A 22,406-nucleotide genomic window follows, 5' to 3' on the forward strand; every position below is an offset into this window, starting at 1 on the left:
TGTAGAATAGTTCCCTAGGCAACGCATACCGCGTAACCAGGGAAACGACGTTCAGTGACGTCATTACGGAGAAGTTCCGGGTTATGGAAGGTCGCGTCTATTTCGCGCATGCGCAATTACGAATGGAGAACGCCGCGGTTGAACTCTTTGCACCTGGGGTAAGTCAATTAAGTATTAATTTTATAGCTATATAAAGGCGATATTTGTTGTATGTATGTATGTCATTTGATCCTGAGGAAGGTCCCTGAGAGGACCGAAACATCGATTTTGCATCAATTTATGGAATAAATTTATAACTTTTTATCCAAGACCGTGAGTGCAACCCAATTATTCCTGGTTTGATTATATATATATATATATATATATATATATATATATATATATATATATATAGTGAAAACTAATAGTTCATAATTGGAATGTTGCTATTGCATATAAAATAGTCCAAAATGGTTAGAAGTTGCACTATGGTGATAAATGTCTTTTAAGGTGCTTTTGGTGATGGGGTGTCCTTACTATTTATAGTAGTCCGATTGTTCTCGTAATATGGAAGACACAAAATAAGAGACCGATCGTATAGAATGTATGGATCAATATATGTGGGAAGAAAGATATATATATATATTCGACTATAACCAGCTCAGGTATAACGGGCGTACAGTGGTATGATCCCTGTTTATGGGATATATGGAGTAAATGATGTCCAAATCTCAGGAAAGGGATATATAAAAACAGCTGATAGTGCTCTCTGGATATTTTTGTGTATTCCTCATCCTTGGATCCTCTACCAGAGTCTTGGGAGTCTTAGCATTCTGTGTAGTTTCGGAGCTGTTTCTAGAACTACACTCTCAGATATCCTGTCTGGAAGACTCTCCCCCAACTTGGGGGTCAAAGCTTTGAGTGCTCCTATCACAACTGGGACTACTACTGCCTTCACTTTCCACATCCTTTCTAGCTCCTCTTTCAGTCCTTGGCATATGCTACCTTCTCATGTTCCTACTTTCTGATGCTATGGTCATTGGATATTATAAGAAAAATACAGTTACTATATAGCGCAGTTGGATAGACCACCCTTGAAAAGTGTACCAAACACACACACTCCAGAAGTAAACCAACACTAATATATATATATATATATATATATATATATATATATATATATATATATATATATATATATATATATATATACTTGTATCTATCCCAAAAATATATTTATAAAAAAAGGGGGTTTATCAAATAGGATGTTAAAGGGAAAAAAATAAAACCTGAAAATTAGGGTTGATGTAAATACAATGTGGAATACACATAGAGAAACAGCAGGCCTTTCTCCACTTGCAAAGTGAGCAGTCGTCTGATCCTTGGAGAAAAAGTGCTGATCACTGGATGGCCATACAGACAATTTACATATACATAAAATAAATAAATGAAAAGTCCGAAAAAATCAGCATTTTATCTCCAAGGATCGGAGGATAGCTCATTGATCCGCTTTGCGGAGATAAGTATGCTGTTTGTCTATGTGTATTCCACATTGTATTTATATCTACCCGGATTTTCAGATTTTTTTTATATATGTCCCTTTTGGGGTATATATATTTTTGTGTTGGTCACTGGGTATTGCGACATCCACCAACACTGCAGTCTTCCGTTCATTGTCTACCACCATGATGCCAGGTTGGTTGGCCAAGATTTGTTTGTGTATCTGGATTTGAAAGTACCACAGGATCTTAGCCCTGTCATTCCAAACCATCCTTTGTGGTATCTGCAATCTAGACTTATGCAGGTCCAGCCCATATTCTGTGCTGTGAGGCACAAACCAATTTTGCCTCTCAGTGCATGCTGTCTTTGCTACTATGTGCTAGATTGTCTCAGAGGCTGTTTGCACATTTTGCACCTTGGACCTTTTCTGGTATTATAGGCAATCCAGATTGATCTGTCTGGTCTTAGAATCATGTGGGATTGGTTGATCTACCGGCAGTTGGTGTTTTGAACCACTGATGTTGTTTACAATCCCCTTTTAAAAAATTGCTCATGTACTGACTCAAATGTCCATCAATCTTGATGCCCGAGAGGACCTACTATGTTGTTGGTAGTCAGGTGATTGAGCGATAGTTAGATAGTGTTCTCTTATGAGGGTCCTTTTTGACCAGTATATTTCTGCCTTGTGTTAACCAGTCAGCGTGGGGGCCTGTTGCTACTAGTTAGTTCAATTGTGCTGCTAGGTGTTCATCAATGATTGTTAGTTTCTCTATCCAGTAGGTTGGGAATCATGCCAAATTCTAGTGATTACCAACTCTTCATGTGGGCTATTCATTGTTGGATATTTCCCACTGTAATGGTGACTGGTTCCTATTCTGGAAGCATGCAGTGGTCTGCTATCATGCCTAGTAGCCATTGGGCCTTAGTGTTATGTGATGTTTTTTCTTCCATATATTCTTCCAGTACTGTTCAGTCTCTGCTCTGGGTGGGCCTTGGATGGATATGTGTGGTTACCCTGCATCTGTGCATCCAACTTGAATGGTTCTTTGATGAAAATGGCATTTATTCTCTTAGCCTCTGCTTCTCTTGTTTATCTTCTCAGTCTTGTTGCCAGTGCTGTCAGCCTTTGGATAGTTTCCACAGTAGTAAGGCTCTATCCATGATTTTTCTGCCTCTGTGGAGTTTATCCAGCTTACTAACTTCATTACATGTTGCCTTTATCCTTCCAGTCTTAGTCTTCACAGTGAGCATTGTTTCTCTTCCAGCTGGATCTTGTAGTCAAGCATTTGGAGGACCACTAGTGCTGTGACATTTATGAGCCTGTTGGTGTCTGTGATGGTGTTGGTTGAGATTGTGGACATGTCCTCATTAACCATTGCTAACATATTGTCTAGTGGATGTTTTCTAGTTATCTTTGGCAATATTGCCGGTGGTTAAGGACTGCTAGCTTTGTTATGATGTCTGCTGTCATTCCATCTTGGGGAGGAGATTCAGGTTGGTATCTCTGTAAGTATAGGTGTAGGTATTGGAATTTCTACCCCTCATGGCTCATGTATGATGTTTTGTGTAGTCCATCTAATTCCACCTGTGACACTTGCTTCCTCTTGTTCATTGACAATGTTCAAATGTTGTGCAACTCACTTTTTTGGTGTTAGTGTAGATGAAGGTTTCTTATTCATCCATAGTTCCCACATACATTTCATGTACATCTGTTGTTTTTGCTGCTACAGCAGCAGACCCAGTAAGATGGATATATATATATACACACACACAGAATACTAAGTACGGTAATTTAGACTGTTTTGATCACAAAATGTGATATATGATTTTGCAAGAACAACAATTTGTTCACTTTTATGAAAGCCACAACTAATAGCATGTTTTCTATGTAAACCTAATCTATTTCTATAATTTGGTTATATTTAATTGCAAAAGAGCCATTTAATTTATATAACTTAGAGACAGTTGCTGATCTGTTTGAAAGTATTATGTAAATAAATAACCAATTATGTTGAATAATTGACAAATAATGCTCAACATCTAAGTCTAATGTAAATTTGCGTGTGGCGCTTAGGTGTTAATGAACCTGCTGTTTTCTCACATTTTTCTAAATACTTCCATGTTTTTTCTGAAAACATTACAAATGTATTATAACGTGTGTTTGATGGGGAAAAGCTGAGAAAATGTTAAGATAATTTATTATGTTATAATTGGCTATTAGCTTTCAACATTGGCTTACAGGTAAAGATAGAAATAGTTTGTATTGTAGTTATAATTAAATCCAGTTTTCTAAATAATATTTTGAATAGGACTGTAGAGGTGAGAAGAAGGAGGAACACTCAACACATTTCATAGGAATGACAATCTTTAATATAACAAAAATAAGTTTTTCACCTTGTAGTTGGAGCCTTAAAGATTGTGACATATGTTTTTGGAAGCTAAATGATATGTTTATATTAACTAATAGTTAGAAAAAGGACCACTTGATCTAAGGAATGTAATCTGGAGAATGCTAAGTCAGGATAGGTAGTAATGGGTCAACATCAGGAACAAGAAAATACATGGTATGTAACATTGGATTAATGACATGAACAAGCCGGGTCATGTGACAGACCATTAGATCAACATCTGGAACAATGTGTGGCAGTGCAGGCCAGGTTAAATAACGCTGAATCAATAAATAAGTGCCTCAGATGCCATGAAATGCGTTAGGTATTTTTAGAAGTTTTGGGGGTTTTTCCTTGACATTTGGTGTTCCCGTTTTCATGCTGTGCTTTGATTCACTTAAGATCTATTTAACTTTCTTGGAAATTTTGTCCATGTAAATTTAAAAAATATATACTTATGATGTCGGAACGCCTTATGTAATCTCTTATCTGACAGAGAATCACTTCTGATTAAAGGCTCAGAATAACATTAAAAAAATGAGAAATATACAATAGTAAAGTACTGTAAGATCAAAGTGGGAAAGATAAAAATACATACACATATAGCCCTATGAAAGAAATATACCCAATATTAGTAAAATGGTGGTTTATAGATGTATAAAATATACCATCATTAATTGAACATTTATTTTGGTACGTAATGTTTTAAAAGGGTCAGCTGGTTACATTTCAACAATAACAGTAAAGATAGCAATAGTTAAATAAAAAACACAGCTTAAAAACGATGGTACATATAACCTCTTACGGGATAAAATAAAGTAACTTTTATCCTCAGACATGGACTATCTATTATTTGGTAGGTAGGATCGAAACATTTATTCTGATTATTACTTTTCTTTGTTTTATATTGTTATAATTTCACTTCAATGTTTGCCCGGAATATTATTTTAAATACTGATTCACACTATCATTGTATCAACATCAGAAACAAGGCATGTCGAAACAGGTAGCACTGGGTTAGTTTTAAGAAGAAGTTTGGCCAGGATTCTAGAACAAATGAGAAAATGCATTTCCTTAACTCTTTTGGGATATTTGTCAGAGAAATAAAAAGGCTCTCTCTTGTAGATTAGGCTGAATACGTTATTCAAAAATACATCATTCATGAGCAGTGAGGCAATTTAGATTCATAATGCTTGCATATTAGGGAACCAGATAGTCTTACTTCTTGTGAATGAAATATTTTCATTCACTGTCAGGAACTGGTCTTGGCAAGAACACAGAAGACCGTACTTTTCACACAGAGTAACTAAAAAACATGCTAGGACTGAGTGCTATTTGTTAGAATTTAAGGGATAATGAAACTTCTGCAATAGAGATAGTTCTACTTCAGAGGCCAGCAAAGAAATAGGGGTCATAACATCACTCAAGAAAGAAATCTGAGAGATATAGAAATAACAAATTACTGATCATTAATGTCCATTGAGGCACATAGCAGAAAACATTGATGAGAAAAGTAAACACAATTAAATTATTTGGTTTAAGCTACCCCTAAGAAAAATGATTTAAAAAGTGTGAAATGCTACCTGAAGTCAACTTCCTTCCATAGTCAATGGGTTTTCTCCCACAATGTTTAGTGCAGAATTTCAGTAGGGTGTAGTTGCTGTTTGTCATTTTTTTTTGTGTTCTAGATGCTGTTACTTATGTTAACTTATGTTATATTTAGTTTTTTCTCCTCTTCTAATTTTACTAAACAATGTGTTTGTTTTTGTTGTTGACAGAGACCAAGACATATTAAAAGGAGTAATAAAAGGATTATAAGCCCACTGCTGGTTGCTTGAAAATGAAATACATTCACACGTTAAGTAGTTTTGCTGAGCCTAATTTTGGTACATATGATGCAACTCTATAGCTCCACCTGGAAATACAGCCCCGTTTTTTCCAGTTTGGGACACCCATCTGTTCCATGGGTGCATATACTACGGGCTTGGCTTATGTTACCAGTCTTCAGGTAATCTGGCAGAAACACAAGTCTCTAATACTTTTCACTGGTAGCATAAACATGTTGGAACTCATATACTCTGAGCTAGTAGAACATCAAGAGTATAAACTTTAGTGGTAACTACCAAATGTTAAGCCAGAAAGCCATATCTGAAAGTCCAAAATTAAATAGTAATAGAAAAAGATAGCTAATAACTAGGAGTGACAAAAACATATGAAACGGCTAGAAAGGTCCAGTATGGTGACCAAAGAAATTACACTTAGTCAAGGAAAATGAAAAGAAGTCAATGATGTCAAAAGGGCATTCTATGTTCCATAGGCATAAATTGCATAGTTTTGGTTAGGGTGTCAAGTTTTTGCAAGCAATCCCCCGATTTTTGTCAAACAGCCTAACCTGAACCTACTGCTTCTCAGCTAATTTTGGATGTGATCCTCTGCATTCCAACAATGATAGGAAAAAAGTGCACAGCTATCCCACCTTCAATGCCCTTAATATGCCATTCATGCCTAAATTAGTCTAATCTTTAAGGGTATCAAATTTCAGATACATTAAAGCCAATGAAGGTGGAGGAGGCAGACTGGATGGACCAAATGGTTCTTATCTGTCATTATATTCTATGTTTCTATGTTTCTATATAATAAATGAGATAGTAAGATAGACGTGTGTTGATATAATTACTTTTTAATGTCTTTGTTTGTTTTATTTTCATTCAGACATTTTTACTGATTCATGTCTTGCTGAAATTCAAACTTTGAAAGAGTTTAGGAGTTTAAAAAAAGCTGTAAATTCTAATTAAAAAATGAATTCGCATTTATCTGAAAATGCAGAGTGTAACATATCTAGTGCATTAGTCCTGACCAGGGACAGATTAAAGAGTAATTTGAAGCTATCATATTGTCAGTTTGAAAGGTTTCACATTAAGAATTTCCTTGCTTTTTCCTTTAAAGTGTTTTTATTAACGACAACATTCTTTCTTGAAACTTTATAGATCTTTGTTTTTCCTTGTCACATTTGCATGTCTAGCAAACCTGTGGTAATAGAATAATCAGCAGCATTTAGCTCCTGTAGTGCAGCTCTGGAGCATTTGGCAGCAGACGGAGAGCAATAAAATGAGTTTGCAGAATTCTAAGAGATGCTGGGAGGCAATTTTTCAATAAAAACTCTTTTAGTAAATATGGATAGCAAAAAAAAGGCAAGCATTGCAGCAGGATACGTTCAAGAATCTTTACTTTTTGAGTGCTGGAAATGAGATGGATAAATCAACCCATCTGTCACCAAAAATCTCAGACTGTCTTATGAGACAAGATATTAACATATATTACTGGTCCGACAGATAGTACCTGCATGATTTCACTTTAGATAATTCAGCATCTAATGCTTCTTTAAAAAAAAAAAAAAAAAGTCTGTCATGAGCAGAGGCCAAGAGAGCTTGGGGAGCTGGCTTTTTCTATTACTATAAAGATGTAGCATTCTCTGCCTAAGCATATTTAAAAGGACACTCTAGGCAATGTAACAACTTCTTCACCATATGCTGGTAATCTGGAAAACCATTTACAAATGGTTTGACACTTACCTTGCTGTGTCTGTCTTAGAGCTATCGGTTGCACTCTGCCAATGATCTCTGTTTAAATCTGATATGGGTTGGTGTGATAACTTGAATGTATGAACTACTGCTTTTTCAAGAAGATGTCAGACATGAAGAACCAGAGGTACCCAACTCAGACATGTAAGGGTCAAACTGTCTTAACCGATTTAATTGATTGCTTGTTGCCATTGCCTATGTAGCACTGTTTTGGGTATGGCACCTAGAATGTCCCTTTAAGAATGATCCTTTTGATTTGTTTTTAGGACTTATTATTCCAGATTGATATTTTTTATGCTTTTTGTAGATTTCTACTAAAGGATACCAAATGGTTCACATTCTTTTTTTTGCGGGGAAGGGGGCAGTGAGAGTGTGTGATTCGATTTTTAGCTTGATGTCTTCTAATTGTTTTAACATTTTTAATTCCCGGTTTACAAAAATACACAAATACTTCAGAATAACATTTTAGAGGCTTTGTGGTAACCCTTACATGACAATTTTGAAATAAGAAACATGTAGAAAGAGCATGACCTGAACCACAGGACATTGTCTGAGAGAGTTGTTGATCTCTATGTCCTTCTGTATGAGCACATATGTTCTTAGATGGAGTTCCTGGGTTATGTGGAGAGGAGAACCAGTGTTGTGTCGAATGGCCTAACATGACTATCTGGCCACTCATGTACTGTGAATATTTGGGAGTCTTAAAAAATAAAAAAGGAAAGAAAACACAAAAGCTAGTCACAATGCCAACAGACAAACATGGCTAGCTGTGTTTGCCTGGAAATATACAGTAGTCTAATGTAAATGCAAGATATATACTATATATATATATATATATGATACAAAGAAATTGAGATAGCCCTACAATGTGTAATCTAAACCAACAAGTAGATACATGTATATATCTTGGTATATATATCTAGTGGCAGTATTACACTATGCGCCTTTGTGCTTTGTATTGTTAAGGTGAAATCTTATTATGAAGATTTCCTGCTTAACGGTGGGTGCATTGATTATAGTCAAGACATTTTATATTCTGTGTTTGGGATTGGCTGCTCAGCTAATAAGGATGTATTCTGGCTACTATTTTAACTCACCAAAATGACTTTCGCTTAATGGAGAGTTTTTGGAGTATATATTTGATGTATAGCCCCTGCAGTCTAAGTGTTCAATTCTCTGCCATTTAGAAGTAAAATCACTTACCGTATATAAGCCGACCCGAATATAAGCCGAGGCCCCTAATTTTACCCCAAAAAACTGGGAAAACTTATTGACTCGAGTATAAGACTATGGTGGGAAATGCCGCAGCTACTGGTAAATTTCTAAATAAAATTAGATCCTAAAAAAATTATATTAATTTAATATTTATTTACAGTGTGTGTATATAATGAATGCAGTGTGTGTATGAATGCAGTGTGTGCGTGTATGAATGCAGTGTGTGTATGAGTGCAGTGTGTGTGTATGAGTGCAGTGTGTGTGTATGAATGCAGTGTGTGTATGAGTGCAGTGTGTGTGTGTGTGTGTGTCTGTGTATGAGTGCAGTGTGTATATGAGTGCTGTGTGTGTGTGTGATGCAGAGCATTGGTGGGGGGGTGGGCATTGTTTTATTATTATTTAATTATTATGTTAACATTATTTATTTCTTATATTATTATTTTTTTTTTATTTTATTATAAGTTTTTGGATAATTTTTTTTTTCGCCCCCCCTCCCTGCTTGTTAGCTGGCCAGGGAGGGGGGCTCTCACTCCCTGGTGGTCCAGTGGATGGGCTGTAGGAGGGGGGCTGGCAGAGAGCTCTTACTTACCTTCACAGCAGCTCCTGTCAGCTCCCTTCTATCTCCTCCGGTCCGTGCAGCTCCCAGGTCAGCTCCCTCTGCAAGTCTTGCGGCCGCGCGGAGCACCGTGGCAACGCTTTGACCCCGCGGCTCTCGCGAGACTTGCAGAGGGAGCTGACCTGGGAGCTGCATGGACTGGAGTAGAGAGAAGGGAGCTGACAGGAGCTGCAGGAAAGGTAAGTTACATCTCTCTGCCAGCCCCCGGTCCTTGTCTGTATTATGGCAAAAAATGTGCTGAATAACTCGTCTTATACTCGAGTATATACGGTACGTTATGTAATCATAGCCACACCTCCCTGCATGTGACCTACACAGTCTCCCTACACATTTGCTGTAACAAGAGATCTAATGTTTGAACTTCCTTCATTGCTCACTTTGTTTAGAATTTTTGTATCTCCTGCTCTGTTAATAACCTACCAATGCCTGCAGCCTCCTATGTGTGATTAAAGTTCAATCAGCAGAGTGGGAGATTAAAAAATGTCTGGAAAAAAACACACTGTGCTGTCAGAAATTTTAATTTTGCTCATAGAAGCTGTGTGCAGGGGCATAAAGTTTTTCGTACTTTTTTACATTTTTAAACAATGAACGTACATACACTCATGAGAGGATACACAGTATATAACATACACAACAATAATGTACCATCTGTCAATAAAATACATAAATACAATTTTGTTGCATATACTAGGTGTAGTAAAAATAGGGGGGAAAAATCAAATATCATGCTTCTGGCTATTTGTAATGGTAATTTTTGGAATTCAACTTCCGGCAAAATTTATAGGAAATTAAAACTAATGTCTGTATACGCATATAATGTCCACATTTAGTTACATGAACTATTTGTATAAAAAAGGTAATGACATCTACTGCTACTGCCTGTGAGATTAGAATGCATAGTTCACTGTTTCCCTCATTCCTTCTCTGGGGTCAAAAAATGAAGTCATAAAGTTTGACATACAAATGTGCTGGTCAGTGCTGTCATTTGCAGTCCCTCTGTAGAGAGGAAATTGAGTCCTGGTATATTTGTATTTTCTTGTATATTCTGTATTTTCTGCAAGGTTAAAAATGGTAATGGAGAAGAGGTTGCTGGGAGGGAACAGTTTAGTATAAATATTGAATCTATATCAAATCATGTAAAAAGTTTACATTGTTTTGTGTTGTTCAACCACTTATGGAAAAAGTGCAATCATCTTTTAAATGTTTTATTGAAAGATACATTTTAAATGTAAAAGGATGCAATGCTTTAAATAGAATTTTGGGAGCTTGTAGTAAATGGAATGGTTAGTTATTTATTATATCTGTGAATACATTCATTGTTTCCATGCCAGTCTAATCATAAAATGGCATAGATTAATAGCAAGTGACATTTTAACATCTATAGTGAAAGAAATGACTGTTGCAAAAGAATTATCATATGCAGTGGGACCTATTAAACTTCACTCACAAATCATGTCTTTGTTGTATGAATGTGTGATTGGAAATGCAAAGCTAAGCTGTCAGAATTTGTTTAACTAATGACTCCGAGTTGTTAAAAAATTTAACCATGGACTTTTTGTTTTGTGCTTCAAAGAATTCAGAATGTTTCTTTTATTAATTTGTTTGTCGTTCAGTATAAAACGTGTACCATTTTTTTTTTTTTTTTTTTTGTTCAACCTTGACTGAGCAAATGTTATGGCAAATTATGGAAAAATGCTATTTATTACTTTCATAAAAACAACTAAACAATACAACCCATCATGAACAAAGTGCGTGCATATATATCCATAAAACATGGATTGAGATGTTAAATATCATTATTATATTTGGCAAGTGCATCTTTGGTCAACTTTGCCTCTAATTAAATCCCACTGAAGATGCAAAGAGAAAATATGACTACATTTGTGTGTTTAATAAAAGCTGTTTTTTTCTCCAACTATATTGTCATCAATAAAGGATATGAATAATACATATGTAATTTTTAATTTATTTTTCATATTGTTTTCTTATGTATAGGAAGTCGGTTAATCTACTATGACTCCTTATAGAGACTGTAAATCGTTCTATGATTATTTAAAATTGTGGCATGAAGTCACAGTGTTTTGAATAACCTAGCATTTTCATTTATATTTTTAAGTTTAACTGCTATTTATTTGTTTATTTAAAATTTAATTTAAAAAAAAGGAAAAATTTTAAAGATAAAAGATATTTATTTTCATAGAAATGTTAATGCCGTTTTTTTGTGTATGCTTTATTTTGAGGAAAACGTAGTACATGCAAATTAAAGAGTATTAATAACTGTATGCAATATTTGAATGTCAGATGTGGTTGAAGTCAACTATCACTTAGAGATTACTGAAGAAAAAAAAAGATGTTCAAAGCTTCCAAATTAGAAGCTGATTATTAGCATTTAAGTTATTATTTAATATCAGTTTGGAGTTAACACAAGCTATATTTAAGTAGCGATTAATATATTTAAAAGTATTTGGATTCTTTTCCTCATATATTTTCGCATTTTTATTTATTTATATCTTTTAGAAGAACATGTTTGAAGTTTTGAATCAGGGCCAGACTAGAACAAAAATGTGGTTCTTGTGTTTAACCCCTTAAGGACCAAACTTCTGGAATAAAACGGAATCATGACATGTCACACATGTCATGTGTCCTTAAGGGGTTAAAGATATAGCATCCCAATAAGACGGGAGGTACTAGAGAAGAATTATGTTATGTCATCCCCAAGGAAAAGTATGCCACCCAAAACAAGTATGTTAATATAATGCGCCTCTAAAGCATCCTATTTGCAGAGTCTTGGTTGGGGAAAAAAATCTGTGTTTGCATTGCCTAGTGCAAGTGAATTTAATGACATGCTGGTACTGCATTTGCTGTTAAGTTGTCTATAGTGGATGCAAAGTCAGTGCAGTGTGTGTATAAAGTGTAGTATAGGTGTTTTAATGCATAGTTTGTGTGTTGGGTTGTATTTTCATATATAAGGGATTTCGTGTTTGTGTATGGGAGGTTATTGTGTGTGTATAATGTAGGTATGTGCATGAGCAAAAAATTTGGTTCGGTTCGGCACTTCCGAAATTTGGGACTTTGGCAATTCAGCACTTCAGCACTTTGGTTCGGTTGGGTTTGGTTCGGCACTTGCGAAATTCGGGACTTCAGGAATTCAGCAATTCGGGACTTCGGCACTTCAGCACTTCGAGAATTCGAGACTTCGGCAATTCTCTAACCATCCGAATGTCCGAATTGTCGAAATAAAAAAATAAATAAAAAAATAAATAAAAAAAATCCTACCTAGGATCCTTCAGCCGTATACATAAACTTGGTAAAAGGATCATTGTATTAAGTTTGTGTTGTGGTGACAGTTCTTATTAGATTACAAGCTTGTTCAAGCAAGATTCACAATACCCTTTTATTTCCTATAAATTATACATAATTTAAATTATACGTATACGTAAATCAAATTGCAAAGCATCAGATATTGTGATGTGACTCCTAAAGGTTTTTAGACATTTTAATATATTTAAGTTTATGATGTGTGTGTATATATATATATATATGTATAGGGCTCCCTAGTCTTTCATGTATTAGTGTAAATCTCGTATATAAGTTAGTAGTTTTTATCTTTACAAATAACAATAACCATGGTATTAATAATATTTTTTGCATCGGTTGTTGATTTCTATCCACTTTTATCTTGCCTACTGCACAGAAGAAGGTTCTTTGAAGTTAGAAAATGATAGATGTGTGATCCTCTGCAAAAAGGTTGTATTATCAGACTCTGTACAAACATTTGGAATATATATACATGAGCCACCCCCTCACTCATTCACTAAACAGCAATTTCAAAGCTCCCAGAATGTAATATTTTTTTATTTTATTATTTTTTTTTTTAAAACACCTAACCTAGGCAAAAATAATGGGGGTTCAGTTTAGTACAATATATGCTTCCACAACACCAAAGTAACACATTTTTTGGGAGGTAATATCCTAGCAATTTTATTTATATATATATATATATATATATATATATATATATATATATATATATATATATATATATATATATACACATGAGATGAGAGCTTGTTGATTAGATTTTTCATTTTTAAGTTAAAAAGTATTTTGTTTTACCCATTTCTGGCCAAATATTTTTACAGTGTTTTGCCTTTTTTAAATTAACAACAGAATGTCATCCTATATTACTACAAAGAAGGTATAAACACATGGATAAATTAAAACAAAGATTGCGAAAACATATTTTTTATTTCAATTCTCTCTAAAACTCACAGCTGATATTTACCATATGTTTATGTGTTAACTAATTAATTTTTTTTCTAATAAACATAATTTCTTTAATTGAAAACCGCCTTAAACATGTGGCAGTGAAAAAGTTAACGCAAAAACAGAGATAGTTATGCCACAGCAAAAAAAAATAAAAAAAATAATAATAATTCTGGAAAATACCAGGAAATTTAAATTAGTAAAATATTGATGTATCCCTTTTCTTGACATGACCAGCAACGATAAAATTTTAAGTGCAAGACTTATGCTAATACCAGAAGAACTGAATTTTGACGAAGACTATCAATTTCATTTACTTATATTCCAAGACAGCAGTATAGAAATATGTTAAGCAGTTATCTATTTGAAGCTTTAAGTCTGAATTTAGCAAGTTCAAGCATCACTGCTCTTGTCTTTTATCCAACAAAATGTGTCCTTTAAAGATATTATACAGTTTCACACCTGATTGAATAAAGAATATAAGAATATATTTTGAGGCATATCTATTCTAAGAGCTCTTATCATTCCTTAATACTGAAATTTCTACATTTCAATATCTTTAGACCAGTTTAAAAAGAGGAAGGTAAAATATACTTCTTTCTGCTAAAAGGAAAACTTTTTCAATTTACAACTTGCTAATATTTGCATAGTTGAAAAGGTGTGCTTTACCAGTACCAGTAATGCATTTAAAATAAGCATTTACATTTTTTTGGTGTGCATATAAATAAATAAATATTAGATAAACCCACTTTTGAATGGTGCTCATTCAGCCAGTGCAACCAGTAAGTGGTTGAGCCCTTTTGTTAAAAAAATAATAATAATAATAATATAATCCAGTCACCTATTCCTTTGAAGAAATGACCAAATATATGGGCAACTTCACCAAGGTATATAGTCTTGCATCCTAAAAAAAATGTCTAGCTTGCCTTAGAGCACAGTGTGTTTAATTTAGAATTCCTTATACACTGCTACAGTCTGCATGTGTGATTTAAGTTCAATTAACAGAGCAGGAGATAAAACCTCACTGTGCTGTAAGATCTGATAGACAAATAAAAAAAAATATAATTCATGGAGCTTATGTGAGTCACAATCAGAGGTGTGGCAAGTACTATATAAACAGAAACAAAAGTGATTTAACTACTAAGTGAAGAAGAGCATTGTAGAGAATTAGGCAGGGACATGCAGGCATCTGATCTATACACCAAAACGGCATCATTAAGCTAAAGCAGTTTGGTGATCAGTGTGTCCCTTTAATATAAGCACTAAGACAATGAAATATATGTTTTTCTTGTTAGGCCAAATTCTCTTGGATTCAACCAGTGCTCAGGCTGCACGAATACAAGTAGCAGTTCTTGAAAACATTCCAAAGAATGTAAGACATTGCACTCTAGCGCACTTGATTGTATGCATTTCATGTTAAGCTATGTTGTCATGATCAATTTATCTTCTCAGTTCCTTTAAATACTATGTCCTGATGTTTTGTTTTTCATTTCTGCAAATATTTTTGCTTAACCATATTCATTACAGCATATTAGTGTCCTTACATTTTTAAACTATGGTCTTAAACGGAATTATACGTGGAAACATAATGGTGAAGTGTGTATTATAGGCAGATAATGTAATTGAGAAGGTCTGGGAACATCATGGCCCATGGTTTATAGATGTGGTCTGAATATAGAGATTATTTTCCACAAACAGTTTTCACTGTTAAATATATGATAGAATATATCTATTTTTTTCCTTTATATTTTTTTTTACATATTATAGCAACTAAAGTATCAGAGATCGCTTGTGATCTGCAGAGAGAAACATGCTTACACAAGCATATCCACATCAATGTACAGTGTATATATTTTTTTAGATGATATAAGTGTTATCTCTGCTTTATTAAGGTACATTTCTAACTTTTTATACATATTTTAGTATCATTTAAACATAACTTTTGTTGAAAAGAAAGTTAATATAATGCTTCTTTAATTTTCCTTCCTCTTATCGTTCATATTTTTCAAATGTAATAACACACACACACACACACATATATATACAAATACTTTTGACCAAAATGCATCAAACTTGAAAGAGTACATTCACACATTTACTTAATGTTCTGTTAAATACCTGCTTTTTTTTAAGCAATATGACTATATTACTTTGGATTTTCTTGCTTCAACAAAAGCAGCTATTTAGCACCATGTTAAGCTCTATTATTGTACGTACGTGTGCACATTTGTTATACTCATAAACGCATGTGTCTGATACAAAATTTGGTCTCAGCATATCATTTGCTGTAATAAATGATATAGCTATGTTTTTCTGACATATAATAAAACCATGTTTTGTTACAGTACTTTTCTGGTACATAATATTAGTAAGTTTTGAAGTTGTTTATTACAACTTGTTCACACACTTGCAATTTGTTATCAGCCTACTTCCTGCTGTTTTTATATAAAGCCTTTCAGCAGAATAGAGTAGCTTACATTTTATATTAGTTTGTGCTCAAGGAAGTAATTTGTATACTATCAGTATAAAAAGAAGTTACAAGAAAAATAATTATACAATACATGGAAATCATTATATTTCACCTTGTTTCCATTTGAATATTTGTTTATTATTTTTGTATAGAAATATCTGAGAGATCCAGAGAGAAGAAGTCATGAAAAATGCATCTGTTGACCAACTGTCTACTCTAGACTGTTTTAGAACCAGAAACATGACTAGAACACTCTTTTCCTGCTCTCCTATACTCAAAAGCCTGTATATATGTTGTACAATGCGTATTGCCACATTTATGTCTTGTTATTTATTCCACCTGTCTCTTTGACAATAATAAGGAGGAAGTAAGTTGACTACCCAGACTGGGAAGCAACTTTTGATGTGTCCCGGGGCGACCAATTAGGGGTTAACCCTTACAAATTTGTATAGATAGAGAAGCAGACCCAGTGGGTCAGAGAGGATAGGGCGCCCCCTAGTGGATATCTATATATACATATGTACAGAGGATAAAATATAACTTTTAATAGTTAATGCATAAAAATGCTTAAGGTAAGGACCCGGAAACAGAAATAAAGTGAAAGTGAAAATATCATACAAAAAATAATAATAATAAAGAAAAAGTAAATAAAGAAAAAATAATAATAATAACTAGATGGGAGGATATAAATGGATGTGAGAGCGTGCTGGGTGGGGATAAAGTAACTTGAGCTGATGTCTCAAGAGTTACTGTATGAAAAAACGCACCCCCCAAAAACAGCTGTCTATCTCACAACTACACAGTAAACTCTTAGTTAACTCGTGCTGTACACCCTCCGTATATTCCCACTGACAGTATCCAGTACGGAATCTGATGGGGTAGAAACAGTGGCACACTGTAGTATGCCTCTAGAGAGGGGTATTGACGCAACAAAAGAGTAACATTAAGAGTAAGTGTATCAAATAGTGGAGATCTGTCTAAGGATTATACTAGTGTATCTACAATTGATACAGCTGTGGGAGCAATGCCTCTGGGGTTGGGGAACAGGGTTCGGTGAGGAGAGGGTAACCAACGCTGTTGAGACAGTGCTAAAAGGCACTAACCACCCGTTTATGCAGTGGTGTCTTGGAAGGAATATCGCTCTATACCCGCCAAACAACCCCCCATTCGTACCCCACTTGAATAGAGATACTGCATCTCTCGGGGATGGCTGCAGGAACAGAGTCTTGGTGTATAGAGAGCGCTCACTAGCTGTCATGCGGGGTTATCTAGGACCAGATGTGGACCAGCCAACTTGCTGGACTTGGAGAATGGTTTTAAACAAATTTGAATTATAAATTTTAAACACTTGGTAAATTCCCCCTGTACCCTTGTCGCATACAGCACCGGCTCACTATATCAAAACACCAATTCCGTCCCCTAGTCGCCACCCCTCTAAGTCTAAGAGAAACTCTGTATCACTTGTGAGGATCAATTCCGATTTGCTCAGCTTGCTATCTAGTTATCCAAACAAACAGACTCGTAGCATATCCTCCCTATCTGCCTCCCATAGGCAGGCAGATAGGGAGGATATCTGGTCCTAGATAACCCCGCATGACAGCTAGTGAGCGCTCTCTATACACCAAGACTCTGTTCCTGCAGCCATCCCCGAGAGATGCAGTATCTCTATTCAAGTGGGGTACGAATGGGGGGTTGTTTGGCGGGTATAGAGCGATATTCCTTCCAAGACACCACTGCATAAACGGGTGGTTAGTGCCTTTTAGCACTGTCTCAACAGCGTTGGTTACCCTCTCCTCACCGAACCCTGTTCCCCAACCCCAGAGGCATTGCTCCCACAACTGTATCAATTGTAGATACACTAGTATAATCCTTAGACAGATCTCCACTATTTGATACACTTACTCTTAATGTTAATCTTTTGTTGCGTCAATACCGCTCTCTAGAGGCATACTACAGTGTGCCACTGTTTCTACCCCATCAGATTCCGTACTGGATACTGTCAGTGGGAATATACGGAGGGTGTACAGCACGAGTTAACTAAGAGTTTACTGTGTAGTTGTGAGATAGACAGCTGTTTTTGGGGGGTGCGTTTTTTCATACAGTAACTCTTGAGACATCACCTCAAGTTACTTTATCCCCACCCAGCACGCTCTCACATCCATTTATATCCTCCCATCTAGTTATTATTATTATTTTTTCTTTATTTATTTTTTCTTTATTATTATTATTTTTTGTATGATATTTTCACTTTCACTTTATTTCTGTTTCCTTAAGCATTTTTATGCATTAACTATTAAAAGTTATATTTTATCCTCTGTACATATGTATATATAGATATCCACTAGGGGGCGCCCTATCCTCTCTGACCCACTGGATCTGCTTCTCTCTTTGACAATAAAGCTCAAAAAATAGAAAAACAAAACAAGCAAGTTTAATAAATAATTATGAATATAGCAACCTATATTGTACATGTAGCGTAATGTGCTTCGCCAGAGTACCTTCATGTTGCTAAGGGCTGTCCTTTTGTTACTTTATTTCTGTTACCTTCCCTGTTGGTTACTTGTAGAAACAAGTAACAATATAATATTTGCTCTCATTCGTCTGGTTGTTCGGTAAGAATCCTGTTTCAGCTATTTTTCACCATATGGTTTGACGAATGAACCAACTACGGAACTACCAGGCCACCCAGGAGAGGAGCGTGGCATCAATTGACCTCCCTAACTTGGTTCCTAAGATTTAAATTGCCAACCGCACAAACTAACTGGGTGTTCCCTGGATAGCCGCCATTCGGGATACGAACACGTGGCGTCGGCCATCTTAGTATAAGACGTACACCAGCAGTGTTTGGTCGTCGAATGTCTGGAACATAAATTGGACACGCGACGGCACGAACACCGCAGATACTTCCATCCTCACATAAACAGAGGAAACAGAGTGGCGTTCGGTAAAAAGAACCATACAAGCGAGAGGAATGAAACGAACAAAGACACAAACCATTCTGTTGTATATTTTTAACAGAGACTGACCACACACCCAAAACTCATGGAACTATTCTCAGCTTACACCTCATGTGCGGTCGGTAAAACTAAGACCTCCATAAAACTCCCGAACCCCTGAACCGATCTGGGTGATTTTTCAGTATGTCGCAGGGGATGTTGGAATTATGAATGTAGGATATGTTTTGGGGGTATTTCCAGAAAATTATGAAAATTTATATTTTTCTGTTTTGGGATAATTGAGTTGATACAGTAATTAACTCAATAATCCCCTGAGCAGAGGGGAGGGGTTGCTTGTAATGTATGGGAGTATTTTATGACCGGACTCTGTGTTTATTGGTGGATGTATATTTTTATCGGTACCCCACAAGGTTCACGTGGGTAGTAACCTTTAGGGGAAAGCCTGCATAAAAGGCCAGCCTGGCCATTAAAAGTTCAGTTCTCCTCCTAAGGCAGACCTGTGCAATAATCATGCTGTCGAATCAGCAGCTTAATATGCCACACCTGTGAGGTGGATGAATTATCTCGGCAAAGGAGAAGTGCACACTAACACAGATTTGTGAACAATATTTGAGAGAAATGGGCCTTTTGTGTACATAGAAAAAGTCTTAGATCTTTGAGTTCAGCTCATGAAAAATGGTGGCAAAAACAAAAAAAAATGCATTTATAATTTTGTTCAGTGTAATTGGACATTAATAAAAAAAATATGCATTGCAAAACAGGTTAAAATTAAAAAGGAAAATATAAAACTATTACTTGCTATATCAATATAAGATGTTTCTGTATTAAGTAAATTGGTGTGGAAAAATATACACCATACAAATCAGATTTAAATTCTAATCATCTTGCCAAGTCAGTTTAACCCCTTAAGGACACATGACATGTGTGACATGTCATGATTCCATTTTATTCCAGAAGTTTGGTCCTTAAGGGGTTAAAGGGTTACTTCTGTTTTTTGAAGTCTTATGTGCAGAATTTCAGTATGGAACTTTAAACATACATAGATATTGGGCTACCTGCCAGAAGTGTAACTCCACCTCCAGCAGAATTGTTAGCATTCCTGGCTTGGTAATGTCAATTCTGTGCAAATGTCTGGTCACAGAGGGGCATCCATTGGCTGAGAGTGCCTCTAGGCAATGAATGCGCAGTAGGATCAGTTAATAGCTTCTGCATAAGCTTGATGCTTGTCAGACGCCAATATTGAATATGCTGATTTTACTTGTTTGCTGATGAGTGAGACCAGGCCAGAGGGCATCAGTATTAAAACAGTTTCCACATTACTGGGGAATGGCATAAGGGTACTCTGAACATCATAACTACTACAGCTTGGAATAACTCGTTAATTACAGAATAATATTTACAGTATACACTGTATAATATATACATTATGATGAGATCATTGCTGGGAGGAAGTGACTGCCCCAGTCACTCCTCCCAGCTCTCAGAGCTCATGCGGGAGGAAGGAGGAAGAGGGAGGGTGTCAGAGTGTGAACTCTGACTCCCATCAGGCTTGGCCCCCACTGGACACCAGGGAAAGTCACAAAAGGTAGGAAACAGGAAACATTTTGTATGTGTCTGTGTGTGTGTCTGTGTCTCTGTATGTGTGTCTGTCTCTGTGTGTGTCTGTGTGTGTGTGCCTGTATGTGTGTGTGTGTGTATGTGTCTCTGTATGTATATGTGTGTGTCTCTGTATATGTGTGTGTCTCTGTATGTATGTGTGTGTCTCTGTATGTTTATGTGTGTGTGTCTGTATGTGTGTGCGCATGTGTCTCTGTATGTGTGTGTCTGTGTTTCTGTATGTATGTATGTATATGTGTGTGTCTCTGTATGTGTCTGTGGCTCTGTATGTGTCTGTGTCTCTGTATGTGTGTACCTCTGTCTCTGTATGTGTTTTTATGTCTGTATGTGTGTGTTTGTCTGTGTCTATGTATGTGTCTCTGTATGTATGTGTCTGCATGTGTGTGTATGTGTCTGTATGTGTGTCTGTGTGTATGTATGTGAGTGTCTGTATGTATGTATGTGTGTACAGGGCCGCCATCAGGGCATGACAACCGTGACAATTGTCACGTGTATTAGCTTAACTGCCGCCGGTGCATCTGCACAGGGGGCCCACACGCTGATGGGGCCCATCAGGTGGCCCAAGCATTTAGGGCCACCCAATGGGCCCTATTATCTTCAGGGGCCCGGTCAGTGCTGTAATAGCGCGACCGGGTCCCTTTAAAAAGAAAATGCAGCCGGAAAGCAAGTGCTGCTGGGAGGGAGTGATGTCCGGTCACTTCCTCCCTGTTTACTCCGCGCGGGGGAAGGAGAAGAGAAAGGCCGCGAGGAGAGGCAGCCGGCGCACATCATCCCCAGCCACCCTCCTGCGACGAAATGGTAAGGAAGAGAGGAGGGTGGCTGAAAATGAGGTGTGTGTATGTATGCCAGTGTGCCAGAGTATGTATGTGTGTATGCCAGTGTATGTATGCCAGTGTGCCAGTGTATGTATGTGTGTATGCCAGTGTATGTATGCCAGTGGGCCAGTGTATGTATGCCAGTGTGCCAGTGTAGGACTGTGTGTATGCCAGTGTATGCCAGTGTATGTATGTGTGTATGGCAGTGTGCCAGTGTATGTATGTGTGTATGCCAGTGTATGTATGTGTGTATGCCAGTGTGCCAGTGTATGTATGTGTGTATGCCAGTGTATGTATGCCAGTGTGCCAGTGTATGTATGTGTGTATGCCAGTGTATGCATGTGTGTATGCCAGTGTGCCAGTGTATGTACGTTTGTATGCCAGTGTGCCAGTGTATGTATGTGTGTATGCCAGTGTATGTATGCCAGTGTATGTATGTATGTATGCCAGTGTATGTATGTGTGTATGCCAGTGTGCCAGTGTATGTATGTGTGTATGCCAGTGTATGTATGCCAGTGTGCCAGTGTATGTATGTGTGTATGCCAGTGTATGCATGTGTGTATGCCAGTGTGCCAGTGTATGTACGTTTGTATGCCAGTGTGCCAGTGTATGTATGTGTGTATGCCAGTGTATGTATGCCAGTGTATGTATGTATGTATGCCAGTGTATGTATGTGTGTATGTCAGTGTATGCCAGTGTATGTATGTGTGTATGCCAGTGTATGTATGTATGTATGTCAGTGTATGTATGTGTGTATGCCAGTGTATGTATGCCTGTGTGTGTATGCCAATGTGTGTATGCCAGTGTGTGTATGTATGCCACAGTGTGTGTGTGTGTGTGTGTGTGTATGCCACAGTGTGTGTGTGTGTGTGTGTGTGTATGTCACAGTGTGTGTATGTATGCCACAGTGTGTGTGTATGTATGCCAGTGTGTGTGTATGTATGTATATATCAGTATGCAGTATGCAGTATGTATATGTATGTTTGTCAGTATGTATGTCTGC

This window comes from Pelobates fuscus, chromosome 12 (genome assembly GCF_036172605.1).
Source record: "Pelobates fuscus isolate aPelFus1 chromosome 12, aPelFus1.pri, whole genome shotgun sequence".
Classification (NCBI taxonomy): domain Eukaryota; kingdom Metazoa; phylum Chordata; class Amphibia; order Anura; family Pelobatidae; genus Pelobates; species Pelobates fuscus.